The sequence below is a fragment of the Suncus etruscus genome, chromosome 7, assembly GCF_024139225.1.
Source record: "Suncus etruscus isolate mSunEtr1 chromosome 7, mSunEtr1.pri.cur, whole genome shotgun sequence".
NCBI classification, from domain to species: Eukaryota; Metazoa; Chordata; class Mammalia; order Eulipotyphla; family Soricidae; genus Suncus; species Suncus etruscus.
The window spans coordinates 4,010,535-4,035,303 of NC_064854.1; positions in this window are offsets into that span (position 1 = coordinate 4,010,535).

The window sequence follows — 24,769 nt, forward strand, 5'->3', positions numbered from 1 at the left end:
ATTATAAGTGCCACAGTGAAGCATAAAGATATATAACCCAAGGATATCGAAACCCATAGAAATGTTATTCATGTGGCACTAAATAAAACAGTGCAATATAGTTCAGGTGCCAAAATTGGAAATGTATTTATCTAGTATTATCTAAATACATATTTATAACACATATAAAACATATAAAACATATAAAACACATATTATATTAAATTATTCAAAATGATGTCCATATAATCATAATTATGTTACATAATTATAATTACATATTCCATTTGCTATTTCTTAAAGTTCTCTTGAGCAAGCGATATGAAGTAAATTTGTCATGTGCCTTGGTAGAAAGAAAACTGGAACACTGGCAGAAGGAAGACTCCACTGGGGGTGGGACTGGTATTGAAATACTATAGACCTGAAATAACTATATTGTAAACTACTTTGCAATTCTCAGCACTTAAATACTTTTTTTAATATTTAAATAATATGATGCAATTTTGGAGGAGTTTTTGTGTGTGTGTGCCACACTCAGCAGTGTTCAGGAGATCTTATATGTTATATGAGCTTTCAATGGGGTTGGCCACATGTAAGGCGAAAAACACCTTATCCTGTGCTAACTCTCCAGCACATTGTGTTATGACTTTTTACTTTGATACAAGTGGGTACAATGCTAGATTAAAATAATAAATAAATAATGAGAGGATGTGAGTTTATTTTGAGACTTAAGATGTACTGTAATTCTTTCAATTAATTGATTTATATGACAGTTGTGGATAATTAATGAGGTTCAAATGTCCAATTTCAAAATTGCAAGTAAAAACATGAGGTCATTTCTTTTCAAGAACATATAGGAAGTTAGCTCCCTTCTTTTCTCATAAACTCTGCTATCTTTGTGAAATATCTCTAGCACCATCTTCAGAAAAATAATGTATGTGCAGCTTGGGAAGAAAGATTGATTCATAAAGTCCAGAAGAGTTTATCACAGTGATTCTAAATAATTCCTTCCTCTGTCACATGCCATCCTGGGTTGTAGAGATGGCAAGATACAGATTTTTCTCTCTGGTTAAACTTTTATGTGTTAAAATTACTCTGTATGTTCATAATGTAATTCTGTGATATATGCCCAAATTATTTGGAAAATATTTCTTTAGAAAAAAGACGTTTCTGGGTAATTAGACAAGCCTCTGTAGATTATGTAAGATTTGTAGAAGGAGGGATCAGAGTGATAGTACAGCGGTAGGGCTTTTGCCTTGCAAGTGGCTGACCCAGGGCGAACCTGGTTAGATCCCTGGTGTCCCATATTGTAGTACTTAACCAGGAGTAACCCCTGAGCATCACCGGGTGTGGCCCCAAAACTATAAAATAAGTAAATAAATAAACAAAAACATTTTTAGACCGAAAAATAAAAAGGCAGGGTCCGAGAGATAGTACAGGGTTCAAAGCACTTGCCTTACTAACGGTCAATCTCTGGTACTACATATGGTTCGCTGAATATCTTCAGGAATGATCTCTGAATACAGAGCCAACAGTAAGCCCTAAGCATGCCAGCGTGACCTCAAAAGAATATTAAAGTAGGAAACAAAACTAATAATTCAGGTATTGTGTATGGATGGTCTGTCTAAAGTGCTAAAACACATTTGAATCTATTTTGAATGCCAGAAGCTCTATAGATACAGCCAGGAAATGTATATTCAACACCTCCTTCAATTTGGAAAGAAAGCCCACATGAAATAGATTAAAACTCTTAAGTAAACAATTATGAGCGTAGCATGGCTTTGAGTGGCAACTTATAAAACTAGCAAGGAAACTTTTAGAGGATCTCTTTGAAAGGCTTTCTTGACCAGATTCTGCATACATTGGCAGTACTGAAAGTTGTCTGAAAGCCTGACTATTTTCAATAACCTAAATGTAAAACCAAGATAGCTGATACTTACATTATTTATGCTTTTCAATAAAAAACTAATTAAAGCTACTTAAGTTTTTAATGATGGGCCCGGGCATGCAATTGAGCAAGTTCAAATGGAACAGGCCATTAATGAGTTTCCGATAAAGATCGGAATGAAGAATGAATCAATTGCTTCTGGATTTAAGCACATTTACCCCTTTGTGGCAGGGTAGGAAATCTCAGCTTCTGTCTTCTTATCTCTCTGGAAGACAAAGAAAACAGCTTTCTTCTAAAAGCATTGTCAGGAGCACTCAGGGATGGCACTTGAATTAAGTTTAGTTTTCATTTTTCAGCAAGATCATTATTTCTGAGAATGTAAATGATGGCAAATGCCAATCAGAGAACATGAAAAGAGGAAGAATTAGTCACAAGATGTTTAGATCACTTTTAGCTTCGTTATTTTTTTTTATATTGCCTAGAAAACACTCCTGTTCTATTCAAAGATATCTTTGCATTCACAAAAGACTGTGGCACAAGCTTTCCACTGGCTGCTGTGAATGAAAAATTCAAATCCTGGCAAACTGCTGCTTTCATTTGGGCCCTGAACAAAGGAGCTATTTTGAAATTCTGACTACATCTTGGAGAAAGAAGACATACCCCAAATTTTAGATAACAAATTTAGCTTATTCTCCACACTCTGTGTGAAATAGCTAATGTCTTCAGAGTAGGTCCACTTCAGAATATCAGCACTGCATTCTGTAATTCAAATGATTCATTGATCCAATCTTTCCTGTTTGCATACTGGTCCTAAAAATGATGACCTCTGATTCCCCCCCCCCAGAAGATCAATATGCTACCTAACAATCCCCTGCACTATTGGGGTGGAGGCCAACAATTCCATTTCCCAGTTGCTCACTTCTGCTTTGCTTATCAGTATTTTCTCCAACTAAGTAGCTTCTTCTCCAGGTAATAAACAGGTAGATTCTGGTTAAAGTGGTCAACCAGCCCTGCCTTCCTATTTTCACTGTCACTCTTCAAAATACACTAACAACTACCATGACAATGTGAGGGAAGTAAATGCAGTCTCAATACAGGCAGGGGGTATGAGAGGAGGGAGACAGGGGGAGTTAGTGGTGCGATTATTGAAAGTGTTGTCCCCAATTATATTTATTTTTTTTCTTTCTTCCTTTCTTCTCTTTCGTTATGTGCTATACCATGTTTCTTAATTCAAGATTTAAGACCATGGCGTGATTTTTGTTTGTTTTAGGTTTTTTTTTGTTTGTTTGTTTTGTCTGTTCTTTGAGGTGCTTATCGATATAGCTGGAGCCCTCAATTCATGGGAGGACTGCCCTGGTTTGTCTCTAAGGAGGCGAGATTGGGGAACAGGTGACTGGGCTGCTAGAGCAGTTCACATGATCTGTGGTGGTTATTCATTGAAAATGTACCTCATTATATCTGCTTTTGCTTTTCTTGGGCAGCCCTGTCAGCCAACCCACCAGCTGTTAAGCAGTTTACAAGTAAATGTAATTTTTTTTTGTTGTGGGGTTTTGGTTTTTTTTATATTTTATATTACATTTTGTTTAAAGTCCTATGCATGTATATGTGTGATTAAATAGCTTTTTCTGTTTGGAAAAAAAAAGAAAAATATGGCTACATTCTCTGGAGAACATCCAGAACATGTGGCAAAAGATGTCCAAACATTACATCGAAAAACAGTGACAGAACCAAACTCATGACAATTGAAATGCTTGTGTGGATTTTATGCTCGTAGATTCTGTGCAGTTCCCAGCACACAGAGAAAGGCAAAGCCATCCTAAATTGGAATGCCTTCAGCTAAAAGAGGTACACAGCTGCAGACACATATGTTAATGATCATTAATAAACCTGCTTCATGGTCTGGTTTCTCTGCCCATCGAACACAGGATCATTAGAGAGACAGATTGTGCTAGACTGCTTACCTAATCAGCAGGATGAAAGGAGCCTGGTGAGTGGCAGACACAATTTCAGAACTTGGAAGGACTTTGAGCAAATGCAACCCAACTTCTCATTATCAGGCAAGGGATCTGCTAGCAAGGTGCTTTCTTCGGACCACAAGTCCAGGTCTGACTTCAGGCCAGACACTCAATAAGCCAATAAGGGATGGTCGCACAGCTTGTCCTCAGTAGCAAACTTGTTTTCAGCTTGTGCTAAATAGATCCTACATAGAGAAAGTGAAAAGATAATAAATTAGGTTTGGGGTGGTAGAATGCATGCTTATCAATCCTGGGGCCCTAAGTTTAATTGATTGTATTGGACAACACCCCAAATACCACCAAGGTTTCCCCCTCATAGTCCTTGTTCCCCAGCAGCCTGACCACCACTGGCAATTGGTCTGAAATCTGCTGGAAATAATCCAAATACTCTAAGTACAGTAGATTACCACTAGTGCATTCTTCCTGCCTAGATTTTGTTACATGTTACTATAACTGCATTCATGTAGTATTTCCAGCACTTCAGAAGTGATCAAAATAGTCAAAACATGCTTCATTTTATATAAAAAAGAAAATTGTAGCTGCCATTGAAGAATGTAGGTAGAGTTTTGGTGGCATCAAGGCTTTAACTCAGGGCCCAGTAATATGAGACTTGAGACTGAGTCATGTCCCTAGCTCTCAAAAGTTATTTTTCTTTTTTTTTAATCCAGTTATATTCAAGCAAATTAATTAGGAGCTTGACATTTGCAGAACTTCGACATTGTGTAGTTTATATTTTGCAACATATCACTGGAGCCTTAGCATAATCTTTCCTGTGGGGGCTTAATGATCTGCTCACTTCTAAGTTCAACCAGCATTTGTTTCTTTTTATAATTATTAGGCTGTAGGCCAATGCACCAAGTCCCTTACTGATTTCTATTCCGTATGGCACAAGATGGGATGTATGATCCCCAGTGTGTTTTTGAGGCTATATTTAGAATAAATATTCCTAATAGGAATACAGAAAATTAAGAAATATTGGGGCCTGAGCAGTGGCACAAGAAGTAGGGCATTTGCCTTACATGCACTAATCTAGGGCAAACTATGGTTTGATCCCCGGTGTCCCATATAGTCCCCCAAGCCAAGAGCGATTTCTGAGCACATAGCCAGGAGTAACCCCTGAGTGTCCCAGGTGAGGCCCAAAAAACAAAACCTAAAACAAAAATAAATAAATAAATAAAGGAAATATTACATACAGTGAAAAGCACCCAGTGTCAAGTGAATTGAGACTGGCCTTCGGCCGAAGGAAGATAAGGTTTGAATTATCAGGGAAGAGATGTATAGTTACTATATTAAATTTTTTTTAATTTGATAGTATTTTTATTTAACACTGTGATTACAAACAGTACTGTAATTGGGCTTCAGTCACTAAACAACACCCCCTTCACCAGTGCAACATTCTCACCACTAACTCCCCCTGTCTCCCTCCTCTCATACCCCCTGCCTTTTTTTTTTTTAATTTAATGTGAGTTGCAAAGATTTTCATGATTAAGATTTTTAGTGTGTCTCTAAACTAGCAATATGAGTATTTCCCTCGGGTTATTAGAAAGATAGACCCTTACAGGCTAGAAAAATTTAATCAAAATTCACTTCTTAAAATAGCCTCACTTTATTTATTTGCGCCTCAGCATTTGGGGTTAGAACCAAGACCAGCAATTTCTGGTAAGTTATTACCATCTTTCCGTGATATTTTGAAAGTCTTGATGCAATTAAATAGATGTGGTCCACAATAATTCATATCTTGAATTTTCCTAAGGTCAACTTTTTAAAAACAGACTTGGTCATTGCATGATATAGTTAATAAATATGTAGGTTGAGTCCATAATCTAACGTTAATAGAAAGAGAAGACATGGAGGCATAAAGATAATTTGGAAGTAGGTTAATTTTCCAGCTGGTTGGGTCTTGTGGTGAATGCAAGAAAAATACTATTGAGCTAGACTTTAAAAGTTGACTTTTATTTTTCCGAGCCAAAATGTACATGAATCATTCAAGTGGGGAATTTCAGAGCTTTCATTCCAAGAAAGGTGTCTCTAATCACTTCCCAGGTAGGATAGGACTACTAAAAATGAGCAGTGACATGTTCTGCTTTCTGGTTCACTAGTGTGATACAGGAGTGGGTGAGGGCAACCATTAAGGATCAAAACTACTGTTTCACTTTTTCTTCCTGAGGAGAGAAGGAATAAATATGCCAGGAATTTAAATGGGGCTCCTTTACCTTAACCAGAGGGCAGCAATGGCGAAGGTGGTAACAGAAGCACACTGCTAAAAATTAATTCCTGGCATCAGGCTTGACAAATGACAAGGTATATTAAATGGATAAGCAGCTATAGCATTAAATAAAATAACTCTCATAATAATACTAGCAAGGATGCAGGAAATCACCACTTTAATATGAAGATTAATATGGAAATGCGATTTCAACAAGCCAAGGGATATCAGAGAGTCAGCAAACTACTAGAAGCAACTACTAGAACAGAAACTTTGAGCATTAAATATAGCCTAACTTTCTCTCTCTCTCTCTCTCTCTCTCTCTCTCTCCTCTCTCTCTCTCTCATCTACATCTACACCACACCTTCTCACCTCCGAAACTCTCGTCCTCTCCTCTCATCTCTCTCTCTCTCTCTCTCACACACACACACACCACACGAGTGAGGAATGGTTCAGGAATTCCAACACGCAAGCCTTCAGCTCATAATAAGCAGGAGCTTAGTAGGAAGTTGGGAGATGAAAGAGAGCATTTTCCTGCAACCGGCATATTTATTGGGAAGGAACAGACCGCACTAGAGGTGGATTTGAAGGTCTAAACACCAATCCAAAGTGCTACATACAATGATGTTTCCAACCAATCAGTCACAAGTAGTAGACTGAGTGGATGGAATGCGATTAATCCCACAGTGTAAAAGAAACCTGTATAAACCATAGAAAAGTTCTATACCTCTAGCTGTAATTCTGGAAAACTATCATGTTGAACTTCATTAGTTGATTATTTATAACAATCATCACCTTGTTTCAGAATATCATTTGGGGAGCAGTTCTTAGGAAATCGACTGTTTTTCAAGAGTTTTGTTGTGTTTATTTTAATGTAAGCCTTACTACAGTGTTTAGGGGAAAGAGGTTTCCCCTGACTCTACTCTGCCCACAATGTGGGCCTCATGGTTTAGTGCTCAAGTTCTTTTATTTTATGGGAGAGACCAGTGGTGCTGGGGACAACCATGGCCACCTCAAGGTAGTGTTTGGTGACCAACAGGACTATATAACTGCTGGTATTAGGACAGGAAAAGCTTATAATGTCTTGCCAGAAATTCATGCAAACTCCTGCAAAACACATGCATTCTAGCATTTTTAAATATCTCCTTAGTCCCTCACCAATGATTTTTAATGCTAAAATCGAGCATTATGAATTTCAATATTTATGATGTTAAGCATCAATATTAAAACATACCTTCCTAGCAGCGCTACTATAGTCTCTCTAGAATAAGAATTTCTCAGTGGCCTAAAAATGGATTAGTTGACTTGTTCAACTGTATATAGAATTTTCAGTTTCCTCCAGATTTTCTCAGAAAGTATTTATTGTTGTGGCTGCTTTTCTTTTGGATTTCTGTGTAGACTTGGCTGTGCTCAGGACTTACTCTTGTCTCTGTGCTCAGAGTACACTCTTGCAGGTATTGGGGAATCGTAAAGGCTTCTGAGGATCAAACCTTGGTTGATCCCATGCATGGTAACTATCTGCAGTATTTTTATTGTTCCAAACCTATGAAAAATATTTTTATAAAAGAAAACATTTTATTTTATCCACTTTTCATCACTCCCACACAATCACAAAACTATACAAGTTTTACCTCTACACACATTGGAAGTATTCACAGGACATAGACCCCTTAAATCATATCCCTATGTACTCTGAATATAAAACATCCAATACTTATGCATTATTACCCAATACACACAACACGGATATACACGTCTCTTAGAATAATATTTCTATACTATTCTATTAAAAACTCAATATTTGTTTTACCTGAGAATATTGATTCTATTCTTAAAGAAAGATACTAAATTTCATGGCCTCTTGAGTTTTACTTCCCGTAGGCACTCATCTGGAGTAGGATATGTAGGTGTTGTAGGCTTCACCTGAGCACTGTTTTTTTCTGCCCTGATTACCTTTTAGTGTATTCTATGATTGATGTTCTGTAGCTGATTAGTAATAAATTATCACCATGCATAGTACAATAATTTATAATACAGCTTCCCACCATAATTCTTCATTGCATTTATTTAATATTGGTATGACTACTTATATTTAAGTGTTTAGGGTTGGAGCTATAATATGATAGGGGATAGGGCACTTGCTTTGCATGTGACCAACCAGTGCTTAATTCCTGGCACCACGATTGGTTCCCAGAGCCAACCAGAAGTGATTCCTGGATGCAGAGTCAGGAATAAGCTTGAACACTTCCAGGTATTACCACCCAAACAAAACAAAACAAAAAATAAAAAACCAAACAAACAACAAAGATTACATGTTCAAATATGGGAGAAAGCTCTACCTATGTGGTCCTTCAGGACTTAGGGTTTGGTTGCTAGAAGACAAATGTACCCTGAAGTCTTAGTTTTTAGAAGCAATTGATAGATAAAAAAACTAATATAATTTGTGAGATTATTTATCAGGTACAGTTCTAAGTTCCAAAAAAAAAGTGCGTTTATTACTACTACTAAAAAATAACTCAGAGTCAGAAGACTTGGGCCAGACAGTGGCGCAGCAGGAGGAGGTTCACCTTTCATGCAGCTGACCTAGGACAGAGCACAGTTTGATCCCCTGCATCCCATATGGTCTCCTGTGCCTGCCAGGATGATTTCTAAGCGCATAGCCAGGAGTAAACCTTGAGCTTCAGCCGGTGTGGCCCCAAAACTAAATTAAATTAAATTAAAACAAAACAAACAAACAAAAAAGACTAGGTGTCCTAAAACCCTTCCATTTAAAACTGGATTAAAACTAACTTTTCTGGGGCCGAAGCGGTGGTGCAAGAGATAGCTTTTCTACAGTTTAATCAACATTTTTTTCCGAGTTTCCACCTTTGAAATAAATGATAGTGTCAGGATATGCTTTTCCTTTTTAGGCTATGCAGTTTCTGTTTCTATGAAATGTATTTCCCTTAACTTGGGAATATAAACTATTGAGGCATGAAGACTTTTCAGTAAAATAATAAAGGAATCCATGCATTAAAATCACCTTGAGTGTTTGCAGTATTCAATCATAGAATGATTAAAAATGTTTCAATTTATAGAATTTATTTCAACTACCCAGTACAAGCTCTACTGTGTTTCTAAGTGGATAACTCCAATCATGCCAAAATTTATTATGTTTGATTCGTAATCTTCTAAACGTTATGGATTCGTATGTAAAAGAACAGTAGATTATCAAATTAAATATCGGTCTGGAAACATCAGTTGTAACAGGTAACTTATCTCCACATTAGTAAAAGCTGACTCTGTAATATTATGAGAAGTTGTCTTGATGTCTCCCATTTCCCTGCCATGTCTCACTTAATTTGTTGTTTACACTAAATATTTTCCCTTTATATCACTTTCTTGTGTTGCTCTGTTTAAAAGAAGAAATTACTGTTGTCATCCCAGTAAGATTTTAAACTATCTTGGCATGTTTATGTAGTCCCAGCAATGTTAACAGTTCTATCTTGTATTATGTTGGTCTCCTTCAGAGTATACATGGTACACGGGGACCATGTGCCCTCAGCCTTGTATGCTCAAGTTACACAAATATTTGAAAGCGTCTTATCATAAGACTATTTCCCAGGCAGTGCTCTTGCCCCAGAAACTCTTTATCATGTGTTTATCTTCCTCACTCTTCTTCCTTCAGACTTCACTGGGACTTACACCCTACACTTGTTTACCTATCCTTTATAGTACTCCTAAATTACTGTGAAGTCCTGACAGAGCCTACTTATTACTAGTTATCATTAGTTATCTGTCTTGTCATCAATTTATACAGCTCTACCTATAAATGTGAAGAAAGTAGGTGAAGTATGTCTTATGTAAAATTCAGAGCCCTTAATTCAGTGAGACAAATGGTCAATAAGCGATGCTGAGTGGAAAAAGAAGGGGCAAATGGACAGAAACTCAAGTGTTAAAACTTCTGGTCTTAACTTGAAATGCTACACAATGTTTGCCATTCTCCTTAATTCTTGTTCTCTCTAGATATGGTATCAGAAGGACCAATTCGCAACTTGAATAAGCTAGATTTTTCCCCCCAAATATCTTCTGAGTACTATGGAATCTTGTGTTTAATAATATTACACAAGAAAAACGTCTTTGAAAAAATTGCTCGGACATTGACAAGCCATAGATGCTTTGCATGTTCATTATCTGAAATTACTTAAATGGTTTTCAGTATTGGTCAATAATTTCCAGTATAACACTGAGAAAGCTTTCATGTTCATTGTAAAGATAACTTCTGGATTGATTTACACTCACACGCTTAGTTATCCTCAAAGAATTATTTTTAATTGTAATTAATTAACAGATTTGAAGAATTCTGCATTTAGATAATGTAGAGACCTTGACCAACAACAGGGACACTTCTAGGTTAGTGGTGAAAACAGGTTAAATACTAGATGACTAGAAAATGTCTTCATTTTTCTATCCTTGAAGAATCAAAGTTTCATCTGAGAACACGCCATATGTGTTGGATTAGAGCAGGGGGAAGTGAGTGACTTTAAAATATGCCTTAGAGTTTTTCCTAGTCTAACAGTTTTTCACCTGTTGCTCTACAAATAGTATAAAACTGAACCAACTTTTACTTTTCTATAATTTTATTCTGCACACAAAAAAGTGATGATTTATAATGTATTAAAGCACACAATATTTTTAAATGTTTTCTTGGGGCTGGAGTGGTAGCACAGCAGTAGGGCTTTTGCCTTGCATGTGGCTGACCCAGGACAGACCTGGGTTTGATCCCAAAAGTGAGGTCTTTCTGGGCTTAACACAGCTCACACAGCCCCTGTGGTCTGCCAGGTCTGAAAGATGCAGGGTGAGGGTGGAGAGATTCCCAAAGCAGTCAGATGAAGTTCCAGAAGTCATCCAGATTGATTTCACAGTCCCTATCGCCATGCACACCTCCTCACATGGCCTCCATACTAAGCCTTTTCCTAGCAGCTCCTTCTCTACTCCTTCTGTCTCTCTCGGCCTCTGTCTCCCTTTCAGCTGCTTTTTCCAGGCTTCCTAACTGGCTTCCAGGCTGACCAACTCCCTTTGGTGATGTTACTGCTGCTGCTCCTTCGATGATGCTCAATGGCTAATGCTGAATCTGATGCTGAATCTCTGATGATGATGCCTCTCCTCCACTTCTCTCTCTAACTCTCCTTATCCCCTCTGTCTCCCCCATGCAGACTCCTCTACCCACCCATTCCAGGTGTGGACAGTTCTGATCATTCAGGTGGAATCAATAAGAAGTTGGGGGGAGAGGATATCTACATGAAAGCAGAGCCAGAAGTAACCCCTGAGCACCACTGGGTGTGGCCCAAAAATAAATAAATAAATAAATAAATAAATAAATAAATAAATAAATAAAAAGGCTTTCTTTCTAGCTGAAAAATATAGAAATATATTGAATTAAGGCATTTTTGACAAAAACTCCTTTGCCAATAATAAGTAATAATTGTCCCCTACTTAGACAATTCTCTATACAATTTTGAGTTTGCTTTCTTTTAAAAATTTTAGGTTAAAAACATTTCAGGTCAATTTTCTTGAACAAACTGTACAATACTGCTTCAATCAAAAATATATTAAAATTAAAAGATAAAATCTTTATATTGAGATAAAACCAAATTATGGAAGGCTAGAGAAATTGTATAGGGGTTAAAGCACCTGCCTTGAACACAGCCTAATCTTATTTGATCCCCAGAATCCCATTTGGTCCACCAAGTATGGTGAAGATTAATTTCTGAGTACAAAGCCAGAAATAAGTCTTCCACATGATCTGGTGTGGCCTGAAAAAAATGCAGAATTATATGTAACTCATAAATGATAATTTATATTATAGAAAATGAAATGCAAGTAGTAAATAAAGCATATTAATGAGCCTCATTTCATAAAGAAGATATTTCTATAATGATTTTTGCAGAAATTAACAAATTCCAAGCAATTTTGTTTAAAAACTTATATTCTCATCATGACACTTTACTTATTTTTCTTCTGGTTTTCATACTACATCTTGCAATATTCAGGCCTTACCCTTTTTTTTTGCACTCAGGAATCACTCCTGAGTGATCTAGGGACCATCTAGAATGCTGGGAATAAATCTCAGGTTAGCTTTCAACTCAGGTTGGCTTAAGCACCTTAACCAGTATTCTATGTCTCTGGGTCCTTATTTCTGACTAGAAAGATAATTTTTATCTATTTTACCTATACTTTTGTTTACTGACTGGAAAAAATAGCTATATTTTCCATTTTATAACATTTTTATCTATAAACAAAGAATCAGTACTGTAATAAATACAATTAAATTTAACATTATAAAGAAAAGAGGGGAATATTATTTTTACTCTAGAGAGTAAAACCTGCTTTTTACTTTAACAATCAGAGATCTTCCTGATCAACTAGCCAAGAATAAAGAAGTTCTTTTTTATTGCACTAGTTTGCAGGAGGGTGTACTTCATTTTTTTTTATTGCACTGGTGTATTTTGTTTTTGTTGTTGTTCTGGTGAAGGGGGGTGTACTTTTATGACTGAAACCCAACTACAAACATGTTTTAACCATTATGCTTAATTAAATAAGTTATTTTAAAAACTACTTCACCCAGACAAACTTAAAAAAAAATAAAGAATAAAAATGTTCTGAGTTTCTGCCTCTCCCAATGGAATACCCATGGATTGAAATTTGCAGAATCCCACAGACACAATTCAATGTTATAATGTCAGAAAAAGTCCAAGTAAGAGTATAGTTCAAAATATTAAAAATATATGGGGCCGGAGAGATAGCATGAAGGTAACGCATTTGCCTTGCATGCAGAAGGATGGTGGTTCAAATCCCAGCATCCTATATGGTTCCCCGAACCTGCCAGGAGCAAATCCTGAGCCTACAGCCAGGAGTAACCCCTGAGCACTGCCAGGTGTGACCCAAAAACCAAAATAAATAAATAAATAAATAAACTTCAGTCACAATAAAAATAAATAAATAAAAAAACTGAATTGATATAAAATTTATTGATGAAAACTGGTTAGAATAATAAATATTTTATAATGATAATGTATAAATATTTGATAATTAAATAAAAATAAGTATTTTATTGTATGCTCAATTTTTCTGCACTATTCATTAAAACAAGAAACTCATTTTAAATATAAGGAAATCAAGATTGTGAGTGGTTAAAACACTCTGGATTTACAGCATCTGGATAGATGTTAAAACACTGAACTCTACCATCTGGATATCTTTTCAATTTCCCTGGGTTAGAATCTAAGAACCCAAACCCAAACTCTCTCCATATATAAATGAGTAAGAACTGTTTAGAAAAGTGCAGAAGAACCAGTCATGAGGACACTCAAGTATAATATGCTCATCCAAAAGATCAAATCCAAATGGATTAAAGATCTTGAAAACAGACCTGAAACCATAAAGTATATAGAAGAACGTTTAGGTAAAACACATGATGTTGTGACTACAAGCATCTTCAAGGAGGAAGCACCACTGTCTAAACAAGTAGAAACAGAGATTAAAAAAAAATGGGACTACATTAAACTGAGAAGCTTCTGCACCTAAAAACAGTGTCTAGGACACAAGGGCCACCCACAGAATGGGAGAAAACATTCACCAATATGCATCAGATAATGGGCTAAGTATCTAAGATATAAAAGGTATTGATAGAACTTAATAAGAAAAAAAAACTAACCTCATCAAAAATGGGGATAAGAAATGAATAGACATTTCCTCAAAGAAGAAATATAGATTCATGTGCTCAAAAAGCACATGAAAAATGAAAAATAACCACTATTCATCAGGGAGATGCAAATCAAAAAACAGCAGTGAGGTGCTATATCACACCACAAAGACTGGCACACATCACAAAAAAAAAAAACAAACAATAACAGTTAGTGCTGGTGAGCATGTTGGGAGAAAAGAACTCTCATTCACTGCTGGTGGGAATGCCTTCTAGTCCAGCTCTTATGGAAAACAATATGGAGATTCCTCAAAAAACTGGATATTGAGCTCCCATATGATTCGGCTATACCACTCCTAGAGATATATCCTAGGAACAACAACAACAAAAATACAAATAAATGCCTTCTGCACACCTAGATTCACTGCATGGCTATTTACAATAGCCAGACTCTGAAAACAACCAAGATTTTCTTCAACAGATGAATGGCGAAAGAAACTGTGGTACTTATACATGATGGAATATTATGCAGCCATTAGGAGAGATGAAGTCATGAAATTTTCCTATACATGGATGTACATAGAGTCTATTATATTGAGTGAAAAAGTCAGAAGGAGAAAGAGACACATAGAAAAATCTCACTCTTCTGTGGGATTTAAGAAAAAAAAATTGTAATAATACCCAGAGACAATAGAAATTAGTTTTGTAAGTACCAGCCCATGATATAAAGCCTACCACACAGATTGGTGAGCACAGTTAGAAAAATAACTACACTAACAGCTATGGAAGTGAATGAAAAAAACAGAATGTCTGTCTCGAGGACAGGGAGGGGGATGGAGGAAAAGTAAGATGGGAACCATTGGTGATAGAAAGGTTGCACTGGTGAACGGGGGGTGTATTTTTCCATGACTGAGCACCAAACTACTCCAACCGAAAACATGTTTGTAATCATGATGCTTAAAAAAATATTTTAATTTAATAAAAGTAATAAAAAGGCAAATTGCTACCCACTTTTAAGGGAAAAAATAACATATAAGAAAGATAACTTGGCATTTTTCTCCAAAGGACTTGAGACACCAGTGATAAATTAGTCTAAACCTGTCTATAGTCTGACGTCTTGTAGCCTGGCTCAGATTTCTACTAACCAGAAAACTTGGATTTGGTGCACTAGATCATAAAAGCTTCCAGAAATCCAACTGTTAATATAATTTTATACTAAGCTTAGAATCAGAAGGTATGAACCTTCTGATAGAAGTTAGGTTAAAGAGGAATATGAGCTAGCGGTTCTAAACAAAAAGCAGTTACTGAAGCAAGTTTTACAATAGCAAGCCCTTTATGTTCCTGAGAGGGATAGTCTTGGCATTGCCGAAGTCCGGAGCAATTATGAGCCGCCATCTATGATTCTGTTCTAGGAGTCAGTAAGGTTTTATATATAAAAGTCCATTTTTCACACTCCATTATCAGACCCCCTGCCAGATTATTCTCCTAACATTAAAAGAAAGAAGATTGAAATATGGAATGCTTTGAGGTCAGAGAACCAGCAGTGAGTCACTATAAGAAAGATTATTCTTGACTCAGGTCTCTTGAAACCAGAGTTACTCTATACTCTTTCTTTTTAAAGTAAAAATAATGTTTCTTTTTAGCTCATTTTCCTTAAAATAAAAGTAATCATTTTCATTCGTGAAAAATTATAAAACTTAAAGTATCTAAAAATGTCAGAAATCTACATGTTATAAAAATGATATAAGGTCATTGTATTATATCTTTTGAAATTTCTTTAGAATCTATAAAATGTGTGTATTCAAAATATATAGGAAACATTTGTGCTGATGTAATTTAAGGGAAATACAGATAATGGTTAATTTGGGACTAAATGTAAATTTAGCTAATAGTACAAGATAATATTGGATAGTGTTAAATGTCTTCTAATGTAATAACCCAAATGTTTCTATTCCCATTACATTTAGCAAAAATCTTTTTTATAATATTTTTTATTTTGACCATTATAAAAATATTAATTTAATAGCTTCTAGTAATATTTTTCCTGACAAATAAAAAAGAACTTTTTTGTGACATCACAACAATAAAGACTTTCTCTGGCTTCCTTGACCCTCCTTCTACTTTCATCCCTCTCTTTACTAATCAACAATTACCTACATGGAACTAGTACAAGATAAGCCTCTTGTCTGCCACTCTCTCTTCCCCTTCTCCACTATGGTTTCAAGTGCTTAATAAACAAACAGCTCATCACATGAGGCTAAAAAGACCCCAACTACACATGTTTCACCCTCTTAAGCTTGCCCCAGTTTATTTCTGCCATGACACTTGCTCCAGACGCATTTTCTAGGAATTGGATTATGGTTTATCAAGTTCACAAGCCAGAATTAAGCCTTCAGCACAATTGGGTGTTGCCACAAAATAAAAATAAATAAACAAATAAAAATGTTTTTTTAGTCATGGAGAAAGTTACCTATGTTTTCCTCTGTGTATCTTATGTTATGGATGTAGATCTGATATCCATGGAGGGATTTGGGCCCTGGGGAAGCAATTGGTACTAGAACATTGTAAAACTTAAATTCAATCAGAAAGAACTGTGCAACTTTGATGCTCATAGTGATTCAATTAATATATATATATATATATATATATATATATATATATATATAATATCATATGCATGGATCACAATGGAGTTTCTGCTGTGCATTTCCCAGTTTCAGATTTCACCTGAGTCATATATGCATTGCCTCGTAATCCTATCTTAATGGTTGTCAGCAAATATAGGACAGTGAAAGAAGGCTGTCAAAGAACATTGGAAATTACCAGTGTCCTCTTGGACTGTCATCCTATTCAATTTCAAGTTGTACACTTTGAAGAGAGTTCTACAAGTTAAAACTAGTTCACAGTAAATACAATAGGAAAAGGAGACTCTGATGTTGTAGCATGTGAAAGATACCTGGGGACTGTACTCAAGAGTAAAGAGAAGATTTAGGAGGCTGTATGATCTTTCATTTCAAGGTTCATAACCTGATATTGATTTCCCAGTATTTAGTCTTCAGTATTCTCCAGTAGGAGATGGTGTCTGTTTTCCGCAATTATATAATTATATATATACTTATATATATATATACTTATAATTATATAATTATATATATATATATATATATATATATATATACTGAACCACATTAGACCTTTTAGAAGTCTCTTCTATAAAGGCAGGCCTAAGAAAAGTACAATTGTCTTCCTAACTGTCTCCCTGACACCTAAAATATAGGCGTTCTGAGAGCCTGATGTAGAGATGGAAGGAAGAAGGCTACTCTTAGCAATACTTAGGAATACTTGAGGCTGACATCAGGGTGACTTGATTTTTTGACCCTCTGGGATTATGGTCAAAAGAACTGTAATTTAATCTAATATTCTAACCAAATTCTCTTTGAAGAATTTTATTTGGCCTCCAAATGACAAGGGACTGAAGTGGGGAAATGCTTATGTAAAAGAACGAATAATGTTGACATGGCTTTTATTATCTCAAGAAGTAGGGCTGGGAAGTATCAGGCACAAAGGAACATATTTCTATGAAAAAAGACAATAAAAGAGAAGTGAAATAGTGGGCTGCGTTATGTGAGTAGGAAGGAGTTTGATATTGGATGTGTGTGAGCAGAGTCTGTGCACCCACTCAGAAGGAACAAGCTGGTAGCCTCACTCGCCAGGCTACACACACTTAAAGTTTTCATCTAATTTATATTATTCTAGCTAAAACTATAATGTCTTCACTAGAGGAAAATTCAAAGCAAAGAGCAAAGGAGGACCACATAACTGCAGGTCAAATTTGCAAGAATGTGTCAAGATCGGAGAGCTCCTACCTCATATTGTTTAGTTTATAACAACATGGGGACTTCTACATACTATTTCACTGGGAATCACATACAAAAATGTCATAACATTGCGGCCGGTGCGATAGTGCAGCGGTAGGGCATTTGCCTTGCACCCAGCTGACCCAGGATGAACCTGGGTTCGATTCCCAGCATTCCATATGGTTCCCCAAACCAGGAGTGATTTCTGAGTAGCCAAGAGTAACACCTGAGCATCACCAGGTGTGCCCCCCCCGCAAAAATAATTATAACCAAAGTCTGTGGCTCAAGGTAAATAATAATATCTTTTCAATTTTGTTTATGAACTCGAAGCAAGGAGACATTTTGAAATGCATTTGTTCAGCTCTTCACAATTTGGATCTCACTGAGGGAACCTATGGAGAATTCCCTTATGATTCTTGTATCATCTCCAATTAATTACTACAATTATTTTGGTCCCAGAATAAAGAGCACAAGTTATCCAGAAGAGAGATAGCCAGAAGTCACTGAATGGGTAAAGTGATTCTGTTTTTCTTTGCAAAGTATTAGTGATTTATCTCTCTTAATAAACAAAGAAAAATTCCCTGATTCTCTAGGGCTAGGAGAAGTGTCTGTGTGTTAAACTCTATCTCTTCAGCATCTATCTTCATTCGGTCACAGAATTTATTTTTAAAAAACATAATACTTTTCTTTTGTGTCCAATTGAAACAGTACAATATTTCCACTATTTCAATAGAGTTTTCAGTTCACTCTATGGTTTCTGTCATGAAGGAAGCAGAACTAGGACCTGAAGCCTTCCTTCAACTGAGATGTTAATTGGGATGTTATCTCCCTCTCCAGGAATTTTGTATTTTCTTACGCTATATTTCCTCTGCATTTGAATCGCTTCCGAGTGCCAGAGACAGATGTAGAAAGCAGCCAAAAGTACCAGGCCCAACTTTACTACAACATGCGATCCGTATTACAAGCTTACAGAAGAGCCAGCAGCACCAACTGAGTCCTGCCTGGTGAAACAGGCAGCTTCCAGGAATCAAAAAGTTATTTTCCACCTTGAGTGGGTTTTTGCATAACTCTACTTGCATCTGAAACGTGATGTGTATCTACTTCCTTTTCTTGTTCTGATTCAGAACAAAATGAATATATCATCCCATTAGCCCCCAGCTTGCAGCCAATTTCACAATCATTGTTCGTTTAGGGCTAATAGTGTTTACCAAGGCTTTTTGCAGTATTGTCTGTGACATGTAGCAGAAGCCAGCCTAGCAACTGTAGCTAAGGGGCTGGGATCATTGTCTTTCCAACAGAAAATCACTGGTACACAGACTCTCGAGGCATTGCACTCCTACGGTATGGTAAGTCAGAGGCTTTAGCAAAATAAAATCTTACAGATCTGTAGAAATGTTTAAGTCGTTTTATAAGGAAGAAGCAGCTTGAAGAGGATAGATAGGCAGAGGTCCCACAGCATAACACTCTGAGGTCCATGCCTACGTAGTGGCTTTAGCACACACTGGAACAAAATATTTGCTTCAAGTTCTAAAGGCATCTAACCCTGTAAGAAAAGGCACCAACCATAAGTCCTAACTTCTGTCTCAAATCTTGCAGAGAGAGAAGCACATTATCACCAAACCATTTTGATAAACCTGTCTCAACACCACAGCGGTCTTAATTTCCTTATGAGTTGCACAGAGTGCAATGTGTGTCTTTTTTTTTTTTTGTAAGCTAAACTCTGATGTGAATTTTTTTTACATCCATAAATAAGAACTCAATAGCCATACACATTTTTCTGCTAAGAAAATAAATGGAAAATGTCCCTATTGGTGCAAATTTTGTGCAAACGAGTCTGTTTGGAAACGGACTGGTCATTATATTTTTATATAATCATTTTTACCTTCCAAAATTATCTGCAAGCCCTGAATTTCGCACTGATTGCATAGGTATCATTTGCTTGGCCAGACACATTGGTGCTCAGGGCTCACTCACAGCTCTGTACTTAGGAATCACTATTATAATTACTGAGGGACCATTTTAGTGCTGGGACTTGAACCTGGGTCAGCAGTATATATATGTAGATAGATAGAAAGATAGATTGATTGATTAGATATATAGACAGACAAATAGATGACAGATAGATGGATAGACAGACAGATGGACAGATGGACAGGCAGGCAGACAGACAGACAGACAGACAGACAGACAGACAGACAGACAGACAGATAGATAGATAGATAGATAGATAGATAGATAGATAGATAGATAGATAGATAGATAGATAGATAGGTAGATAGGTAGGTAGGTAGGTAGGTAGGTAGGTAGGTAGGTAGGTAGATAGATAGATAGATAGATAGATAGATAGATAGATAGATAGATAGATAGATAGATAGATAGATAGATAGATAGATAGATAGATAGATAGATAGATAGATAGATAGATAGATAGATAGATAGATAGATAGATAGATGATAGATGCATACATACATACATACATACATACATACATACATACATACATACATGAAAAAGAGAGAGTGTCCCTGGCCCTTTTTTTTCAATCCAACCTTTATTTATTTTGTTTGTGGTGTGGTGGTGGTGGTTTTTTTTCGTTTTTTTTTTTTTTTGTTTTGTTTTGTTTTTTTGGTTTTTGGGCCACATCCAGTGACTCTCAGGGGTTATTCCTTGCTATGCTCTTAGAAATCGCTCCTGGCTTCGGGAACTATATGGAATGCTGGTGGGGGGGGGAGGTCAAACCACAGTCCATCCTAGGCTAGCACATGCAAGGCAGACTCCTTTCTGCTTGTGCCATTGCTCCTGCCCCTCAACCTAACTTTTTTTGTTTGTTTTTGGGTCACACCCAGCAGCGCTCAGGGGTTACTCCTGGCTCTACTCTCAGAAATCGCTCCTGGCAGGCTCAGGGGACCCATATGGGATGCTGGTATTTGAACTACCATCATTCTGCATGCAAGGCAAAAACGCCTTACCTCCATGTTATCTCTCTGGCCCCTCAACCCAACTTCTAAGAAATCTAGTACATCTTGTTATTCTTAAAATGTTACAAACACTCATATTTTGACTCTCAAGTAATAATATTCTGATGAAAAATGCCAGAACTATATCCAGGACAAGATTTTTGGAGGGCAACAGCTATCACCTGAACACAAGAGAGGCAGTCCAAAATAAACTATAGTGTCTGATTCAATAGGACCATTGCCAGTAGTTTTACATGTAGACACTGGCATGTATCAACTGGTGGCTCACTAGTGAATGTAGTTTAATCAAAGCAAATTGTAGTAGCAAGGTCAATATGCTAAGCTCTAAGGCATAATATTCGAAAAAAAAATCCTTTATCTCTTGTCAGAAGACTCTACACTCAGCTCCATGCAATACTTAAAACCGAACTGGTATTGGCTGTGGCACAAGTCACTAATGAAGTGGAAGAATATTTGATCCAAGAAGTGAGTTGTGGGTGGTATCTACCTGGAAAACTCATCCTCTTTGCATGAAATTTGTATTCTACCCTACTTCATCTTACTAAGGTTAACTTTGAACTGTCAGTGGCACAGGTTAAAAGAGAGTCAGTTCCTTGCATGAAGATCAAGGGAGGGAATACTACCAGCTTCACTGCAGGCCACACTTGTGCAGAACGAAGTGGGGACATTGGCTTTGAGAAGACAGGACAATGTGAGCCTATCAGTTGGTCGTCCTTCTATAAACTGGCTTTTTTTCTTAATACAAAAAGTTGAGTCTTTTTCATGCTTAAGTGCTTATTGTCTTTTTAACAGTATAAAGTTATTGCATTTAGAAGGATCATATTCTTTTCATATCAGTTAATTCCAAATTTTTCCTGGATACAGAACTCAGATTCTGCAAGTTTTTATGCCTTCTACGTTTGGTCTATAAGAATAGGATGCACAGGGAACACCAGAGTCAAGCAAATTCTACCTCCAAGAACTTCCATGCAACACAGTGCTCCCCAACAGTTGTTGAACATCTGGAACACTCCTCCTCCTCCTTCCCCATACTTATTTCCATTTAGGTAAATCAAGATCACCTACCTCCATCCCCACAAGATTTAGCTCAGCTAACTTCCCCATATCAGGAGATACATTTGTGTTGCAGGGAGCCAAAATTTCAGAGTGAGTTATCATAAAGGAAATGGAAGTTTGGGGATTATACTCAATTCTAGCAATCTAACTGGAACAAGACATAGAGGCAGTTCCTGCCTGAATAACCTGTACTCTAAAGTTTCTCCTCTGCTAAACAAATCAATAGAGATTAAACTGTCATTGGCTATGAGAAATCCAGGAGATATAAGTATGTAGGAATTGTCACCCAAACCACTGAATCAGAAAAGGGAACTAGACAAGATATTTTAGTCATTGGATGAGGGTACTGCTGTGATATGTCTTCTACCTGATCCTAGACTCAGTGACCTTAAATTCACTCTGATCCTGAGTTCCCACCTATAGAAATGGAAACAAGGCTCTCTTCTCACAGATAAGTGAGAGTTAAGATAGGAATTACACTTAGAAATGAACCCCAGCAAACAAGCAATAAATCACGGTCATTTAAGATCATATATAGTTTTGAGATCTTCTCAGGGATTGCAAAGACTTCAGGGTTGCTGATATAAAGAACAAAAGGCAAATGGCTTTGGAGTGATGGATGAAACCACTTAATGCTCTTAAACCTCAAGGTACAAGTTATATATCAACAGTTGTAATTCATTTAGTCTCACCAGGGGAGGCAACAAAGCAGGTGGGCGGTAGCTTTTACACTTTGAATAGACAAGTTGGTTGAACCAAAATTGTGAATCAGTCTTTTATCATTGTGTGTAACTCAAAAGAATGAGAGTCTATGAACTGGCCAGCAAGGACCTTCAGCTGTCCTTTTTTATACAAGGAAGTTATTGAACATTTTTGAGTGAATACTGTAAGCATACATGCACAGTCACTTTGCAGGAAAAAAAAATACAAGCTTCCTAATAAAAGCAAGGGTTCAAGCAAGGATTCCTGGGAAATGCAAAGGGTAAAGGACAGCAAAAATGGAAAAATAACTAAATTTTTGGCCATATCATAAGGCCCAAACAGAGTTTGGGCTGGAAAGTCTATGGACAAAGGCCTATGGTTTGGGGGTTCAGGCTTAGCAGCAAAAAAAATACTACAATTCCAACAAAAATAAATGAGGGTCAGAGAGATAGGAGAGATAGCACGGTAGTAGGGTGTTTTCTTGCACGCTGCACGCCAACCCCAGGATGAACCTGGGTTTGATTTCTGGCATCCAATATAGTCCCCTGAGCCTGTCAGGAGCAATTACTAAGCACAGAGCTAGGAGAAACCACTAAGTGCTGCTGGGTGTGACCCAAATCTCCTAAAAACAAAAATAACAACAACAAATGAATCAGAACTTCTGTTATGAACTAAATTGTGTCCCCACAATATTTACATGTTAAATTTCTAATGTCCATTTCTTTTTTTTATTTAATCTTTATTTAAACACCTTGATTACAAATATGATTGTAGTTGGGTTTCATTCATGTAAACACCCCCCTTCACCAGTGCAAGATTCCCACCACCAATGTCTCAAATCTCCCTCCTCCCCACCCCACCCACACCTGTACTCCAGACAGGCTTTCTACTTCCCTCATTCATTCACATTGTTAGGATATTTCTTAATGTAGTTATTTCTCTAATAGCACTCATCATTCTTTGTGGTGAGCTTCATGTCATGAGCTATTTCTTCCAGCAAAAAAGTGTACATATACACAATGAAATATTATGCAGCCAACAGGAGAGATGAAGTCATGGAATTTTCCTATACATAAATGTACATGCAAGGTGGTCCCTAATCCAATAGACTGTTGTTGTCTAAGAAAGATGGAATTTAGAGAAAGGTACACACAGAGAGCACGTTTGTATAAACAGTACAATTTTGCTGCCACAAGCTAAGAAATAAGCAGGAGTTAGGAGAACCATCTAAAGGGGTTGGTTCTAGACTGTGGACTGGAAGAATTGATAAAGAAAATGAGATTTATGAGTGTCCTTGGTGATATGTTTTTCCAGTAAGTACAGTCAAAGTGATCCTGGCTTTTTAAACCTCATTGACAGATTGCATAGAGTATCTATTTTATCCTGTCCTATTTCACCAAAAGTACTGTGCCTTTATATTTTAAGGCACCTTTTACTTAAATCCAAATTCCTTAGCTGGTTTGCAGTCTTGAGTTCTGTGGGTCATACGTAATACACAGGATCATTTAGCTGGTGAAATACACTGTCAGAAAAAAACCTTACCATCTTTCCTTCCATATCTATATTGTTTGAGTTTTGTAATTCAGTGAATCTGCTGCAGACTCTTCCCTTGGGCATGAATCTGAATTGAAAAAGGCCTTTCTTCACCTTTTTTCTGTTTTCTAAGTCTAAGACATTGAGACAGGTCTATGAGCATTGGAGCTTAGAAGTCATCCATGAAAATATGTCCTGGCAGAACTCTCCATGACATTGACTCTAGAGGCACTTTTAATTATTTTTGATGCCTTTGGAAAAGCAAACAAGCCAAAATAAACAAGTGATTTAAAATGTGTACAATTAAGGAGTTTATGCATCAAATAGGAAACAATGCCTAGAATATAAAGACCCTATTAATTGGGAGAAAATATTAATATACCAATAGTCTGATACAAAAGTTACATAAAAATTGAAAAACCAAAAACATACCCTCTACAAAAACTGTCAAAAATATAAAAGATAACTTCTCAAACAAGACACACAGATGGCCTTTAGGCACATGGGAGAAGTGCTGCTCAACACTTTTCATTAGGGAAATGCAAATTAAAACAATAATGATAGCTCACACCAGAGGATTAGGAAGCATCAAGGAGAGTGAAAACAACCAGTATTTCAATATGAGAAGAAATTTGGGTGGGGGCCGAAGTGGTGGCGCAAACAGTAAGGTGTCTGCCTTGTGCACACTAGCCTAGGATGGACCATGGTTAGGTCCCCCAGCGTATTCACCCTGAGCTTCACCGGGTGTCGCCAAAAAAACAAACAAAAAAGAAGAGATTTGGGTAGGGAAGGAATTCTCTTTTACTACTGGTAGAAATGTCAATGTCATCTGGCTCAGCCCTTATGGAAAAAAATACGGAGGCATCTAAA